The sequence below is a fragment of the Neovison vison genome, chromosome 3, assembly GCF_020171115.1.
Source record: "Neovison vison isolate M4711 chromosome 3, ASM_NN_V1, whole genome shotgun sequence".
In the NCBI taxonomy this organism is placed as follows: domain Eukaryota; kingdom Metazoa; phylum Chordata; class Mammalia; order Carnivora; family Mustelidae; genus Neogale; species Neogale vison.
In genome coordinates, this window is record NC_058093.1 from 7,237,939 (window position 1) to 7,255,556 (window position 17,618).

Here is a 17,618-nt window from a genome sequence, read left to right on the forward strand (position 1 = left end):
TTCATTTATGAGACTTTTCCAGAAAATTGCAGTACTATTTATAGAGAAAAGATATTTGCAAATACCTTCTATTTTTCACAGGAATATAATCTTAGTGTTGCTTCTAGAGGTAACTGCAAATGTGATCCAGGTTTTACTTAAGTTTTTCAACATGACATGTTTTTCACATGTCATGAAATAATGGACAGTTTATTAAATACGTCTACTTCTCCCACTGATGACATTACTGAGAATGCCCCCAAAATATGTAAAACCATTAGAGACTTCACATTTAACAACAATGATGAAAACTATGAAGGGAAGATTAATCATGCACCCAAAATATATACTTAGCAAAGAATTCTTATATATCTCTGGTGGAATATTCTGCCAGAGAGGCAATACTATTTGATCATAATTCTGGGCTACCTTAGAAATGAAAAGTTGTGTTCATAATGATTGTCATTCCACTACATAAACAAATGTAGTTGAAAGAGGTAAGAAGCAGTCAGACAGAGTCAAACTAGCTCAGTGTGGACACCCATTGGTGCAGCCTCACTTAACAAGCCTAGGCCGTGTCCACAGCTCTGTGTGTCTGGAAAGTCGATTTCATATATTTATCAAGGGGTATCTAGAAACAAAACTATGCTAACAAAACAAAAGAAACTGGTTTCTCCTGTCTTCTGTCATTCTATACCTTACTCCTCCTGTTTCAGTCTATACTGCCTAGAGCAATCTATATTTTTAATGCCATTCCGATCAAAATTCCACCGGCATTCTTCAAAGAGCTGGAGCAAATAATCCTAAAATTTGTATGGAATCAGAAGAGACCCGAATCGCTAAGGAAATGTTGAAAAACAAAAATAAAGCTGGCGGCATCACCTTACCTGATTTCAAGCTTTATTACAAAGCTGTGATCACCAAGACAGCATGGTACTGGCATAAAAACAGACACATAGACCAGTGGAACAGAGTAGAGAGCCCTGATATGGACCCTCAACTCTATGGTCAATTAATCTTTGACAAAACAGGAAAAAATATACAGTGGAAAAAAGACAGTCTCTTCAATAAATGGTGCTGGGAAAACTGGACAGCTATATGTAGAAGAATGAAACTCGACCATTCTCTTACACCGTACACAAAGATAAACTCAAAATGGATAAAAGACCTCAACGTGAGACAGGAATCCATCAGAATCTTAGAGGAGAACATAGGCAGTAATCTCTTTGATATCAGCCACAGCAACTTCTTTCAAGATACCTCTCCAAAGGCAAAGGAAACAAAAGCAAAAATAAACTTCTGGGACTTCATCAAAATCAAAAGCTTCTGCACAGCAAAGGAAACAGTCAAAAAAACAAAGAGGCAACCCACGGAATGGGAGAAGATATTTGCAAATGACAGTACAGACAAAAGGTTGATATCCAGGATCTATAATGAACTCCTCAAACTCAACCCACACGAAACAGGCAAACACATCAAAAAATGGGCAGAAGATATGAACAGACACTTCTCCAGTCAAGACATATAAATGGCTATCAGACACATGAAAAAATGCTCATCATCATTAGCCCTCAGGGAGATTCAAATTAAAACCACATTGAGATATCACCTTACAGCAGTTAGAATGGCCAAAATTAACAAAACAGGAAACAACATGTGTTGGAGAGGATGTGGAGAAAGGGGAACCCTCTTACACTGTTGGTGGGAATGCAAGTTGGTACAGCCTCTTTGGAGAACAGTGTGGAGATTCCTCAAGAAATTAAAAATAGAGCTTCCCTACGACCCTGCAATTGCACTCCTGGGTATTTACCCCAAAGATACAGATGTCGTGAAAAGAAGGGCCATCTGTACCCCAATGTTTATAGCAGCAATGGCCACAGTCGCCAAACTATGGAAAGAACCAAGATGCCCTTCAACGGATGAATGGATAAGGAAGATGTGGTCCATATACACTATGGAGTATTATGCCTCCATCAGAAAGGATGAATACCCAACTTTTGTAGCAACATGGATGGGACTGGAAGAGATTATGCTGAGTGAAATAAGTCAAGCAGAGAGAGTCAATTATCATATGGTTTCACTTATTTGTGGAGCATAACAAATAGCATGGAGGACAAGGGGCGTTAGAGAGGAGTAGGGAATTTGGGTAAATTGGAAGGGGAGGTGAACCATGAGAGACTATGGACTCTGAAAAACAGTCTGAGGGGTTTGAAGTGGCAGGGGGGTGGGAGGTTGGGGTACCAGGTGGTGGGTATTATAGAGGGCATGGCTTGCATGGAGCACTGGGTGTGGTGAAAAAATAATGAATACTGTTTTTCTGAAAATAAATAAATTGGAAAAAAAAAAAAAACCTTTCTCATTACCTTATAAACGCATAAGCACTTGTGATTTTGTGACTTTTACTCATGCTCTGTAGTTTGTCTGAAATACCCTTCCCCATTCTTTCTGCTGAGCAAACCCTTACTCATACTTCCAAACCCAGCCTAAAGTGTGAACCACACCGTGAAATGTTTTTACTTTTTCAAAAGGACGTATTCTCCCTATTCTTGATTCTTCCCCAATATGATGTTCATTACTTACTTAACATGTTGGACCATAATAGCGATTTGCTTCTGACACATGGCCTGGATGTATTAATTTATAAACAGACTCTAATTAATTTACATTTAACAGTGAGAATAATAATTTTTGATGGACTTGAATTTTCTCCTCTACTTAGCATACTGCTTTTCCTAGCATCAAGGTTCTGATATATCAAATTACCACCAACATGGTTGAGCGTCATGATCTCTTGGGCCTTTTATAGATCTAGCTAAGATCCGTGAAGTTCCATAGAGCACCTAAAATGATGAAGAGTCAACTTCTAGAGGGGATCACCATATATTATGTGTAAGGCAAAAGTAACCTATTTGTTACTGCTCCACATGTCCCCAGTGCATGGCATGAGCTATTGCAGTGCTCTTCAGTTGACATTTCTGCAATGACAGAAATGTTCTACCGTTGTCATGGTAGCCACTAACCACATGTGACTACTGAATACTTGATATGTAGCTAATGCCACTAAACTGAATTTCAATTTTATTTAATTTAAAATAATTGTAATCAAAATTGAAAAAGCCACATGTGACTAGTGGCTCCCAAAGTAGAAAGCAGAGTCCACAGATTCAACCTAGTGTAGCTAATCATATAGTATAATAAGATAATCCCTCATATTATATTGTCTCAAAAACACAGGATATTTCATAAAATAAGACATCTTTTTTCTAAAGTTATTTATTTGTCAGAGAGAGAGAGTACAAGCAGGGGGAGCAGCAGGTAGAGGAAGAGGGAGAAGCAGACTCCCTGCCAAGCAAGGAGCCTGATATGGGACTTGATCCCAGCATCCTGGAATCATGAGCTGAGCTGAACACAGATGCTTAACTGACTGAGCCAACCAGGTGTCCCAAACAAGACATCTTTAATTGATGCATAAAAATAGGAATCATAGTAAAAACCTAAACCATAATTTTTAGAGAAGGAGTAAGGATGCAAATCATTTAGTAACTATTGAGTTTCAGTTATATGTTAATCACCATATTCAGTAAAGTATGTGAAATATATATATATGGACACACATTAATAGCAACAGGGTTTTTCTTTTAACTTGAGGAATTCACAATCTAAAAGAAAAGGATTTTTTTTTAGAAATAAATTTTGATTTTGAGATTTTCTATATATTTATACACACAATCCCCAATTTACTTGTCTATTTTGAAATACCTGAAAAGATCACATAGAATAACTTAATGGTTAATTTTCTGACAGTTAATCTAAACATTCAGATTTTTAAGAAATTTTCTCTAGAATATAAACATAAAAATGTATTTGAGTAATTGGACATTTTCTAAAATATGTAAGAGTAACTTAAACAACAAAATGCATTTTATTAATAATTTCTGCATAACAGAATCATGCATACCATTTTTAATGAACACTGGTTTTTTAACTTAAAAATCCAGAGTAAACATTTTTCTATATAATTATACATTTATAAGCTTCCTTTGATGAGAGTGTATTCATTTGGTATTTGGATCTTTTTTTTCTAATTCTATTTTATAGTCTGCTAGATAAATCCTCTTATTCGTTTGTTTCAATGGAGCTTGAATAAAGGTCATTTAAACTGGCTCACCTTTCTTATCCCCTGTGCTTTCCTATAATCTCTACATCCATTGTAAAAGGATCATAGCTTCCTTCTCAATATACCTTTTCAGTATGAGGAGAAATATTAACATTTCATTAAATAAACCTGAGCCTATTAGACTTTAAATCCACACTTTTGTGTGTGTGTTTTGTGTGTGAAAATTATTGAGTTCCTTTGTAAACTCTAAGCAATCTTACTGAACTTGCTGGCTATCAATTATTTTGTAATTCTGATATGCAACTAACACAGTAAATAAATGTTAAAGTTTAATATTATGGTGGAAAATTCTTCCAAAAGCAATATTTTTAATATCATAAACTGAGATCTTCAAGTTATGGCTCCAACCCCTGTTGAGTTCTCTGACGTCCTCCTTTAGTAGGATAATTCTTGGTTATATTATTTTTCCGAAAATATAAAGCTGAGTTGCTAACAATTAAATATAATGTCACCAGGACACAATAAATAATGAGATCCACTTTTTCTACTTTAGTACAAAAAAGCAATATGATGCCTTTTATTTGTGATACTTATAATGAAATTCTTACTTGCTATTTTAAGAACCAATATATGTCCTTACTTGTTATCAGAACCAATATGGGTGTAACTCAATTAGTTCAGATAATTTGTCGATCACCCGTAGCGTGTGCAATATTGCAATAAATTCTAATGAGGAATGTAAGCAAGACCAGAACAAGTCATTCCATCTTCTCACATTTGATTTCTCATACTGGCCTGTGCTGCTTTTACCACAGGAAAAATTTCCCTCTTAGCTTAATTATATTAAAAAATCCCATAGAGATAGAACCTTACTCAATCAAAACTATCAATGTCAGTTTACTTCATTATTATCCCCCAGTATCTGAATGCCATCTCGTTCCAGCTTTCTTGTCTACGAAGCTTGTACAAGGATCTTGTTATTAGCTATGCTAATTGCCATCAGATAATCCATTGTCACCTACCCAATAGTTATCTTACTCCTCATCTTTGCTAACAGAAGCTTGGTTTGTTCACTGTTCTCTGTTTATATCCCCAGAGATGAATAATATCCCCAGAGAAATGGTCTTTGCTAACATAGCTGGTTTCACAAGTCTTACCAACTTCAGGCATGTGGAATAGTTCAAGTCAATGATACACACAGAAAAAACTTTCAGACTGATTCCTCTTTAACTGCCTCCGCTAATTGCTGTATGAATGTCGGATCCTGGGAGCTACTAACGGCATTTTTTGATTCTGAGGAACTAAAACTAACATGCTGAGAATGGCAGAACAGAAAGATGGAAAAAAATAAACTGTCACTTGTGATTTTGTTAAGTTTATGAATCATGTGAAATAGTATGCTTCCTCTACATTTAAAGGTAATCAGCTTTAGTTTTATGCAGCCAACAATATTCTGATTTACCGAAGTACCCATTTGTTGTACAACGCATCCATACCCTGGATATGCTGTCTAGTAACTCATCCACCTTCTAACCTCGAATGTTGACCATTTGAACCAAATACCTTTGACTTTGCTTTTTATTCCAGGAATAATATCTCCACTAGAAAATGGCTACGGGGTGGGGGCACCCGGGTGGCTCAGTCAGTTAAGCATCAGACTTTTGATGTTAGCCCAGGTCATGTGTTGGGCTCTGCACTCAGCACCGTGTCTGCTTCAGATTCTTCTCTTCCCCCTCCCCCTGCCCCTCCCCACTCCCTGCTCTCTCTTAAAAAAAAAAAAAAAGAAAGAAAGAAAGAAAAGAAAAGATTAAAAAAAGAAAAAAAAGGCTACCAGAGTATTAAAATATTGGCCAAGGAGTTGTCCATATTTAAAGGCATTCTGAAGTCTTTCCAGATAGGGTAAGACTTCTAGCTCTAACGCTCGCACTGCATTGAGTATCCCATAACAGTGCACGACCTCCCTTAAATTCAGGTAAGTTTCTCTTTACCCACATCCTACATATTCTAATATTGTGTACACTTTATTTCAATCTTAACATGAATGGCTACTCTTTATCCTATATACATTAGTTATTACAGACCTAATGTATTATAATGAAAGATATAAAAATAAAACCTTTAAACTTCTATTTATGCAAAGTCAGTGAGTCTAAAATTGATAATTAAGTATATTTAAAAGCATAAAGAACTTCTCAGACAGAAAACATATAATAGATAAAATTTCCCAATGTGTCCAATATCTGGTGTGGTGATTCCCCTTCGTGACTTGTGGTAAAAAGTTTTTCTATTGTGTTTATTATACATGTGTGAGCTCGCAACTGTAAATTCCAATTCAGAAGATTTAGCCTTGGTATCTGGATTCTAAAAACGCTAGTTAGGTAATTATGACGTAAATATCACTTGAAAACCACCTGATAAGCCCTTATGAACATTGAAGGATACTCTATAAGCCAGCAGCTCTGAATATCAAAAATAACTATTCAGAATAAACAGAAAAGGGAATGATGATATTCTCTGAATAGGTCACTGAAACTAAATTCAGGGAACCTAGTTGTGATGTTTTCTTGCTTATTTGTTTTGTTTCTTTTGTCAATAATATGTGCATTTCCATTTTGTGGGATATAGTAAATCTGTTTCATTATTCTTTGTTCTTTCCTTTTTGGAAAAGAAATGATTGAAAATATCCACTAATAAAAGCTATAGTGTCCCAGGACAAAGTGTGTGTGTGTATGTGTGTGTTTGTGTGTGTGTAGTTTTTACAGCTAGTTCTATTGGCTGCAAGTCTGTTCTGTTTTATTTTGTTTCGTATTGTTTTGCTTTTGTTGAGAGATAACAAATAGAGTACAAGATATAATTTATATTTTGGGTTTAAATAAAATGACACAGAGGCAAACATATCTAGGTTAGAGCCACATCTTTAGAAAAGGAAACATTATCTTGGAAACAGACCTTACAGAGGGTCTAGTCCACATCCCACCTCAGAATAATCTACACTGTTGAGTGGACATGTAGCCCCATGCTGTTTCCAGATTGCTGGTAATGCTTGCCAAAAGAACAGAGCTGTTAGTTGTTTTTAACATATGCCAAAATCTTCTTCAACTAATCAGTTAATTCCAAAAATATTTCCTCAAAATAGTAAAAAAAAAAAAAAAAATGTGGAATTTTTTTTCCACAAAAAAAAAAAAACCAGAAAAGATAAATTCAATGGTGAAGCTTATCATCGCAATGATAAAAGCAATGAACGAAAACCTCAAAGTGCTACGAGCACATATTACAGTTAACCCCACTGAAGGAAAGCATTGTCCGGGAGTGTTCTGTCAGGAACTGGTATTTCGGCTGAGAGCTGAAGGATAAACAAGTGATAAGAAGACAAAGATGGCGGCAAAGAGTGGGAAGAGCTTCTCAAGGCAACACAAAGTACAAAGGGTCTGAGTTAGCGAGAAACATTATAGATTTAAGAACATGAAAAATTGAGAAAAAAAAAACATAAGGGATGGAGCAATGGGGATGAATTTCAAAGAGTAGATTTTGAAAACTGTTTATTCCAACAGTTTTTGGAACTCATATTGGCTGAGAGAAGCATTTGGACAGGAAGAGGAGTAGATTTGAGGAGGCCAGATTGTAAGCTACTGAGGTAGCATGAACTATGGTATTAGCAATGGAGAGAGGAGAACACACAACTTAAAATCAACAAGAGCTTATTTAGATTGGATGTGAAGTGCAGGAGAAGGTTTTTCCCTTCTGTGATTAGACAAATGTGTGTGCCTTTCACTGAAATAGGGAACAGAGGAAAAGGGCATATTTGGAAGAAAACTTTTTTGGACACATTTGCTTTCAAGAGTCTTTTGAAACATCCAAGTGGAAATGTCAGGCCAACTTTTAGATATATATGTTTAGAATTCAGAAAAGACAAAGATCTGGCTAGGCCTGGCATATCAATAGGAAGAGAGGAAATGGCATGAGTAAAATTGACAGAGTGCCTAGAAGAGGTCAAGGAGTAAGGCTGGATACAAGATTTAAACTTATTAAAAGAAAGTTTGGCAAAAGTAATTATTTAAGGAGACTCAAATATTCTATATACTGAATTCAAAATATATTACTATTAGGCTAAGCTAAATTACCAACCGATTGTCAAAATATTTATCCACAAATAAAGGTGGATAGGGTATTAAATACCAATATTTCCTTATTGCTTTAGTGGTAACTATAAGACAGATTTGGACTACAAACTATCTTCATTATTTTGTCAGATTCACTAGTACTTTTCCAGATTCCCTAATCTGCATCTTTGCCCTATATGTGTTCACATCTGCTTATGTCAGATAGGTAACTCCACTTTACTGGAGAGGATATGTTGTTGGAAGAAAAATATCAATCTGTAGGTCTTCAAATGCTCTAGATTCAATTTCTTTAAAAAAAAATTGAATGACATTTTTATTGTTTTAGCTATTTTTATGCCAATGTAAAAATTCATAAATTTATGAAACATGGTAAATTCTGGAGGTGTGACTCTCCACTACGTCTTCTACTTGGAAGAGACAATAAATGTCATTCTGAAAACACCTCGCACCCAGTGCCTGCAGAAGCTGCACTGATTTTAGGTGGGTACAAGACTATTGTTGAGATTAAACATCATTGAAAAAGACTTCATTATTCAGAAGCTTCTCTCTCCATACAAATATCATAATGTTGTATGCCTGAAACTAATAAAATGCTATATGTCAATTACTGATCAATAAAAAAAAGAAATAAACTACCCCTCCGATTGCTCCCTCTCTCATACACAAAATGACCCTTAAGTTCAGGAACTGGGATGCAATCTCCTACTTGCTATTCCACAGACTATGAAATGTTTTTCTTTTTCTTTTTCAGATTTTATTTATTTATTTGATAGAGAGAGACACACAGCGAGAGAGGACACATAAGCAGGGGGAGTGGGAGAGAGAGAAGCAGGCTTCCCGACGTGCAGGGAGCCCAATGCGGGGCTTGATCCCAGGAGCTTGGGATCATGACCTAAGCTGAAGGCAGCCGCTTAACCGACTGAGCCTCCCAGGTGCCCATTTTTTTTAAGGTAAGATGTTTTTCTATGCGAGTAGAGCAACATGTGGTGCATAGTAAGTGGGGATAACTGTTTGAAAAGGAAGTGAATAAACACTTTTCACGCATGTAGCTGTTGCATTACTGCCACCACCGTTAGGTGTAGGTAAAATACAAAAACTGCACTGGGCCACGAGAGCAGGATTTTCCTGTATTCATGTCAATTAGCATAAAGACTCTTTAGACAACACACATCCTGTGTGTGTGCAAAATGAGGCATAAAATGTTGAGTCTGCCTTTGGTCACTGTGATTCCTGAGAAACTGCTGGAGATTTTATCACAAAGCAAAACTACTACCCACTGCCTCTTCACAAACACATGGATATTCATCCATCAACTCTAGTAGTCTAGATGCTAAATTTTCTTTTCATTCTAGTACAACGGAATCATTCTATAAAATTGCCATTGAACACTGAACACTGAATTAGTTCATTAACATTAATACTGAGCCATTGCACAGGGTTAGGTTTTCTGAGCCTCTGGTCACAATATTTTGCTAATCTATCAGTATATAATTTTTTCAGGTATGTTTCTTATTATATGTGTATTGTTGATTCATTAATATTGAGCTCATGACCATCAACACATGAAGCTGACTTAAAGCATAAGCTTTCTCTGATGGCACACCTCAGTCTTCTTAGACTTAGGAATACCAGTCAGCCTTTTATGCTGGGAGGACACCTCAAGCAGGGAATCAGCAACAGAAAGTACAAAAATGCTAAAACATCACTCCACCACAAGGACTCTCATTTACAGCAGAAGAGCTAAAACGAGAAGTCAGTGTCTCCCCGTGCCTTGCCTGACCTCAACCAGGAACGTGCACAGCAGGTAACTCAACTGTTTCATTGCCCCGCATATGTCCACACAAGTCTGCAAATGACCTCAAAAGCATTATGAGTAGTGACTTTGGGGGTCACAAATAAATGTTGGCAGGCAAGCTAATTCGCAAATACAGATTCCACAAGCAATCCACTGTATTTCGGTGGGTCACAAAAGGTATATCTTCTCAAAAACTTTTATTGGTGGCCATATTACTCAAAGACAGGAAAACAGTGACTAATGATGCATTTCTCACATAACAATGAAAAGAAAATATTTATTAAACATGGCAGAGTAAAACCTCCAGTAAAACTTAATTATATGTTGACTCTGAGTAGCTTTATATCAAATTGAGTAAAAAACAATAACAACTTTCAGGTTTTCCTGAAATAGCAAATATAAGACAAAGAAAACTGCTGATTCCCTCCCAGTAGGTTTTCTACCAACTAAATGACTGCAGATTTCTGCCTTTGTACCTGGCATTATTTTCCAGTCTCTTAATATCAAATTATAATGTTTCTAATATTTTAGAAGATTTGTCTAGTCTGTTCCTAGAAAACAGGGATTATGTATTTCATATTATTCCTTTTGCGTGTATTTAAATATCAGGCACAATATTGCATCTAGAAGGGTGTTGACAGTTGAACTAATCCTTCTCTACACATTACATGTGAGAAAACTGAGCTCAAGGAAAGTTAAGTGATGAACATTTCCGCACAGAACTTTAAAAATTCAGGACTAGATTAAATAGGTGGTTAGTTTGACAATGAAACAACTTATCTTACACTGAATTTTTTGAAGTTTTGTCTACAGCATACACTAAATTACCCTTGGTTTAAAAGCAGAACCCAAATAATTAAGAAGCCAGAAGCAGCTCTAAACCAATCATCTGGCTTTTGAAGGTACACTATGATTCAAATAATGCCCATGATATTCTTTCTTGTTTCCTTGTTCTCCACCTGACATTTCTGTTTTTGTTTTTGTTTTTGTTTTTCCTTTTCAACACACATTTCTCTCAGTCGTGTATTTTTAATGCAGGGCTTTTGCTTTGAGAAACCACAAACTGGAACAAAGCAAGTTCATACCCCCTAAAAGATTGGATGTGAAAAATAATCATGGGTGACTGCTTGGTTTACCTTGAAAATATACTGAGAATAGAGTTCTACTTTCTGTTCATTATTAGTTGCAAGGTGACTCTGAAATAAATACAGGTCTGTTACTTTCTCATACAGTATGGTGGTGTTGCCAAGAAGTTTTTTGACCTTCTGATGCATAATAGTACTTTGCAGACACATAGGAGTTATTAAAAAATGTTTGCTAAATGATTGTTAAATGGCTGAATGGTGGCATTGATTTAAATAAGACCTTGAAGTACTTTTATAGGCACATCTGGTTTTCCTTCTCCATCAGCTTTTTAATTCAAATTAATCACTTGAGCCACAACCTGCCCAAATTAGCAGAACATCCAGTTTCCCATTCTTGAAACTTAAAATTTAAAAATAGTGCTGAAATTTTAATCAGCCCAAAGCCAACCTTGTTTCTAAACACCAGGAAGAGATCTGCCTCAAGACCCTTGATAATTCAAATGCATATACAATGTCAAGTGGTTCTCCAAGCTTTCACTACCACATTTAATACTAGTGCTGCTCCTTTTGATGTGTATCTATTCCTCAATAAAGCTTTTACTAAGCCATATCCTCTGGGAAGCACAGTAATTAGTGAGGAATGTGATCCTGCTCTCTTGTTTATCTGAATCTTCTTTGATGGGTATTAAAATAAGAACACTCCAGTGGCTACTTTCCCCTCTAGCCGTTGCTTCCAGATACGGCCTCACAGTGGGGATGTCTCAGCTGGGTAAGAGGAAGACTCCAGTGTTAGCCACGGTCTGGGACACACCCAGGTCTCCTCTGCTGCCTGTCAGACCTGGATATTGAGCTGAGGACACCAGCTTTCCTTCAGGATGAGCTCCCCAGTAGACAACGGGGTATATTTACAGCCATTCAACCAGAGTTAGGATCATCTCTGTTTGTCAGAAAGATCCTCAAAACACTGAGCCTCAAAAGGTAATAAGGCAGATTCTATCTTCTTTCCTTCTAAGGAAGTTTCTTAGCATCAATACAAAAATAACTAAAAAGACCATCGCAAATCAAGAAAGGTCTATCACAAAAGATTCCTAGGGCAATGGGATGGATGGTCCTTAGATTTACACAACAAACGGAGCACTCACAGTTGCGCTTCTCTGAACAAAATATTTATCCTCTGGATGACTCCCTATGTCCAGCTGACAGAAAAAAAATACATAGAGAGAGAGAGAAAAAAAACTTTAAAGTGACAATCTCTTGAAGCCCTTCTTACCTCAGAGCCCAGGTTCATAAATTATGCCACACGTATACAGTTGTTCTAAATCCGATTTTTCTTCATAATATTCTCTCTTGTTTTCCTCCTCCATCTTCACCCTAGACTAAGTCCTTTTGAGTCTTCATTAAAATTTGTTGCTGGGGCACTTGGGTGGCTGTCGGTTAAGCGCTGGACTTGATTTAGGCTCAGGTCATGATTTTGGGGTCAGGGTCTGCTTGAGGATTCTCTCCTCGTCTTCCTCTGCACTCCCCCTACCTCTCTCTCTCTCTCTCAAATAAATAATCTCTTTAAAAAATTGTTGCTAATATTTACATATATAAACATTTTCATATGTCTTACCTCACCATAATCTTTACCACTAAATTGAGAAAATAGAAACAATGACACTAAAAATGTTTCTGCTTCTACAGAAAATCTGCACACCTACTACACCTGCCGCCCCATTTTCTAGCTTCCTTACCTATAAAATTTATAAGACCAAATATCTAATAAAGCTTGCCTAGAAACTGAGAAGAGTAAATTATGTATCAACTGTAATCTGGAATGGAAGGTGACAGATTATTCTGATGATGAAGCAAAAAGCTGGATTTTAATTAAAAATTTTTAAAAAATTTGAATATTTGTGTGACAGACACTGCTATATTATTGTCTCATTTGATACTCACAACTAACCCTAAAAGGTATATGTCATTTTACCTACATACAAATCAGAAAACACAGATTTGAGAGTCAAGCCTAAAATAAGGCCTTCCCTGAGGTCAGAGAGTTTCCTGCTTTCCTTGAAGAAGTCAACACCTATGAGTTCTTCAGCGGCAAAGAAACAAATTTTGCCAAAAAGCATGGGAGATACTAAGAAGATCCTGAGCCTGGAATGAATCCCCAACACTGCAACCCCCTTGAGACCTGAACAGGGGACCAAGATGGGTTGTGTCTAGACTCCTGACCACAAAAACTGTGATATAACAAATATGTTTTATTTTAAAGTATTAAATTTGTAGTAATTTATTTTGCAGCAATATAATTAATACATCTGTCAAAGTTCACACACTTAGCAAGTGTGGAAATCAGAATTTGAGGCCAGGGATGCCAGATCCGCAAAACCAACTAAGTGAATAATCCCTATCGTTTCTGTTTGGTAGAAGAACGAAAAGACAGACAGACAGATAGATAGATAGATAACAGATAAATGATAGACACATAAACAGTTGTGCAGCTAGAGAAGACAGACATTGTTATCTAAGTTATTCTAACTTAGAAATACAGGACTTCTAAGCCTCTAGTATATTTAAAAACAACCACAACAACAAAAAACACAAACCGACTTAAGTCACCGAAGTCCAAGATGTAAAAGCCACAAAGGCTGTTTTTATCACTAACATGAGTTCTAAAAGGGGTCATTTAAACTTCAGGATATAAAAAAAGAATGCAAAATTACCAGTAACAGATAATGCTTGTGAGAACACTATATAATAAATTTTAAAAATGAAGTAGAAGTAAGTGAGAATCTCTTTCGAGTCATGCTTTGAAATCCTAAGCTAATTTTTCTCTAAACAAACCTGACTTGACATTTTAATTTTGAGAAAAGTTTTATTTTTTCCTAGGCAGTTCTGATATATTGTTCCTCTTTCCCTGAAAAGCCATTAATTCTTGGCTAGTGGCCCTGTTACAGTGCTTATTGGATGGGAGCACAGAATTCGGAATCAGACAACACAGGTTCAAGTAATGCTAGTGCTTATTGGCATGTGAACTTAGAGTATTCTTTAATTACCAAAATCTCACTTTCTCATTTCTAAATGGAAATGATAATAACAGTGCCTACCTGTCCATGTTGCTATAACTGTAAAACGCCACCGTGTCTTTAAATTGCTTAGGATGTGTCGATGGCATCGGATGCTCATAAAAAAGCTTCCTTTGGGTATTACTTTTATTATTGGTGGGTAATTCATGTTCAGGCACAAGGACTGAGAACAGCTGCCTGTGCAAGGAGCCATCATAATGATACCAACTGAAGTCCGAAGGATTTCAGTATCAGAAATCACACTTCTCAGGTACATTTTAAAGTTCTCAAGAGCAGAGTCATGTTTGACAAACATCCACTATGTGCTAGAACAGTGGCAGACATTCATATCTCGTGAGTCTTTTTCTTAATCTCCACCCAGACTCTCCAGGGCGTGCATTAATGCCTCATTTTCCCACGGGGAGACCCCTAGAACGAGCTCCCGAAGATCTAGGGCAAAGTACAAAACTAGGTTTTTCTTTGTTTCCGTTGTTTACACACAGGGAGCAGCAAAGCCCTAAACTAAAATTAAGATTTCTTTTCAGTATCACTCCCAAAGCAGTGTTTCTCAAACTTGTAACACAAGCAAAGCAAGTGAAGCCATTGCCAGGTTGCTGTGAAAAACGTGTTGGATCACTTCTCTGCTGGCAACGCTGAGCTGGATCTGCTAAGCACTCAGTTTACACGAAGGTAGCTCTAGAACTTGCTGAATCACGCGTAGGTTCCCAGGCCCTTACGCTGGCCCCACACTACTGTGTTTGCACAATACGCAAATCAGCCAAAAAGAGGCATAAACGGTAACAAAGGAAAGACAACTTGAAATACAGAATTACACAAATGAGTGGTATATAATACCCACACCCACAAAACAAGAATGAAAAATTGAAATTCAAGTTCATGCCACTGGTGGGTAGAATGTCCAAATTTATATTACCCGTATGCTCATAAGTGCAAAGATAGACAACAAATGGTTCCTGACTGAAGAAATAACTGGAACCAGTGTACAATAATTGAATGAGTGAATGGGGAAGCATTTGGGGAACATATTTGAAACCATCTGGGTCATTATGGAGAGAATGAGAGTGATAAATGAAAAATGTTTATACCTGAGTATACCATGTACCATACATTAGTAATACTGTGTTTCACATAATTCTGATTGGTGTGACTCATGTAACATGGCCGATAACACATAACCAGGCAAAACCTACATGCCAGTCTATCCACGATTTAGATAAAAACAGTTGTACTCATTTCAAAATGCCTGATACGACCCTCACTCTTTAGTCACTTGGATCGGTGTTCCCACTGCTGTGGCTTAAGGGCTAGAAATCTCTTCTGCCTCATAGACAGTGTTCATTCTCTCTGTATATCTTGACTATAGTGGCCTACTTCTTCATCATTTGGGTGAGTAAACCTTGTTTGATTTATTCAAATACTGCCTATGTCTGCTCTATCTATCCATATGTTCATACTATTTACATGTATCAAGAGAATCTTTGTTCAGATATGTCATTCCTAAAGTGGTTAATATTCTAATATCTCTCATTAATCTACAAGGGAGAATCACTGCATACTTTTATGCACAGATATATTAATACTTAATATGCACAGATATATACATATACATACATATACATTTTACAGAAACAGATTTACTGTACAGATACAGATACAAACATAGAAATTTATTTTTCATTGACTATCTTAAGGAGCTTCAGTCTTGGAGAATAAGACCGAACAACATTACAACAATGTTGTTGTACAATGTACAACATTACTGTAATGTTGACTGAAGCTTTGGAACTCCATTCAGCTCAGTTCCAATTACAATTAACTTTTTTTTTTTCTTTTCAAAATGTTAAGACTTTATTTGCAAAGCTTCTTTATTGTGTAGAAAGTAAAAATGCTATTACAGTCTTGGTGTAACTGATAGCCGCAGATGGTTCACTCAACACCCCCAGCTCTCCACGCTACTGCAAGAGTCTTACATGAAAACCTAACAATGCAGGGGCGCCTGGATGGCTCAGTGCATTAAGCCTCTGCCTTCGGCTCAGGTCATGGTCTCAGGGTCCTGGGATCGAGCCCTGTGTTGGGCTCTCCGCTCAGCGGGGAGCCTGTTCACCATCACCACCACCCCCCGTCTGCCTCTCTGCCTACTTGTGAACTCTGTCTGCCAAATAAGTAAAATCTTGAAGAAGAAGAAGAAGAAGAAGATGATGATGATGATGATGAAGGAGAAGAAGAAGAAAAGAAAACCTAACAATGCTTACAATTTTGTTGGGGTGAAGTCCCCCAGTTTGGGGACAGTGGATTTCCCAGAGGGACTAAATGGAGGAAGGTGGAATGTCAGGATCGATTCTTTGGCTCTTTGGGTGGGTAGGTGTTCTGGGGTTTGTATCACAGCTACGTTTTTGTTTTTTGTTTTTTCAAAACAGCTACCAACCCAGACAAGCAGTCCAACCACAACTGAACAGTTTTTTTTTTACAGATTATTCAGGGTCTTGATCATCTTCCCCTTCATCTCCTTCATTTTCTCCCTCTTTTTGTCTCTCCTACTTGCTTCCATCATTTTATCTGCATATTGGTCCTCCCTGTCTTCACCTCCACCAATGTCATCACTTTCAAGTTCTACGTTGCCCGCACTGACTTCACCTTCATCCTCTTCCCCTTCCACACCTTCGTCTTCGTCTTTATCCTTTTTATCATCAAATTCTTCCTCCTCACCATCCTCATCTTCATCTTCTCCTCCTTCTTCCTCCTCTTTTTCACACACACCATCCACCTTGGCGTCAAAGCAAGAAGCTTCCCAATCCTCCTGTCATAGCTCTCCGGGTAGGTCCGCTGGGACAGGAGTTGGAAGACACTTTCTCCGCCGTCATTCAGTTTTGTAACCTCACAGTTAAACAGATCCAGGCTTTTCAGATATTCCAAATTTTTCAAAGGCTCCAAGATGATAATCTTTGAGTTTATTTCCACGTAAGTTAAGCGGTACGGGATTTGGAAGTTTTTCTGCTAGCATGTCCAGACCTCCAAAGATTCTGTTGTCACTAAGCTCAAGCTTTTTCAATTAAGGTAGTTTGGGGAAATCTGAAACTGAAATCAGGCCTGTATTTATTAAACCAAGGAATTCCAAGTGCACACATTCATCTGTGCATATCTCAATTTTCCAATCATATGGTTTGCAGTTATCCAGGACAAGTTCTCAGGCATCTGCCAGGGTCCAGTTCCTCAGCCCCAGCTGGACCTTCCTCTTCATGTCTGTGTTTCCTCCTCCCCTTCTCTTCAAACTTAACTTTGCCAGGTCAGGGGCAGAACAGAGAGAGGCTTCCCGGCCTCACAGTAAGGGCTCTTGGGAAGGGTCTGCCAGTGGCACAGGCCAGATTCAGTCACAGGTGGTGTGCGGGTGGGTGAGTGAACCCCAGGAGCCCCAATTCACTTTCTTTTTTTTTTTTTTAAAGATTTTATTTA

The 17,618-nt window shown here is 37.3% G+C and overlaps 1 pseudogene; it reads right to left on the reverse strand.

The window, feature by feature from the left end:
* Nucleotides 1-16,632: 16,632 nt before the first annotated feature.
* Nucleotides 16,633-17,406, reverse strand: LOC122903465 (annotated as a pseudogene).
* Nucleotides 17,407-17,618: the final 212 nt, after the last annotated feature.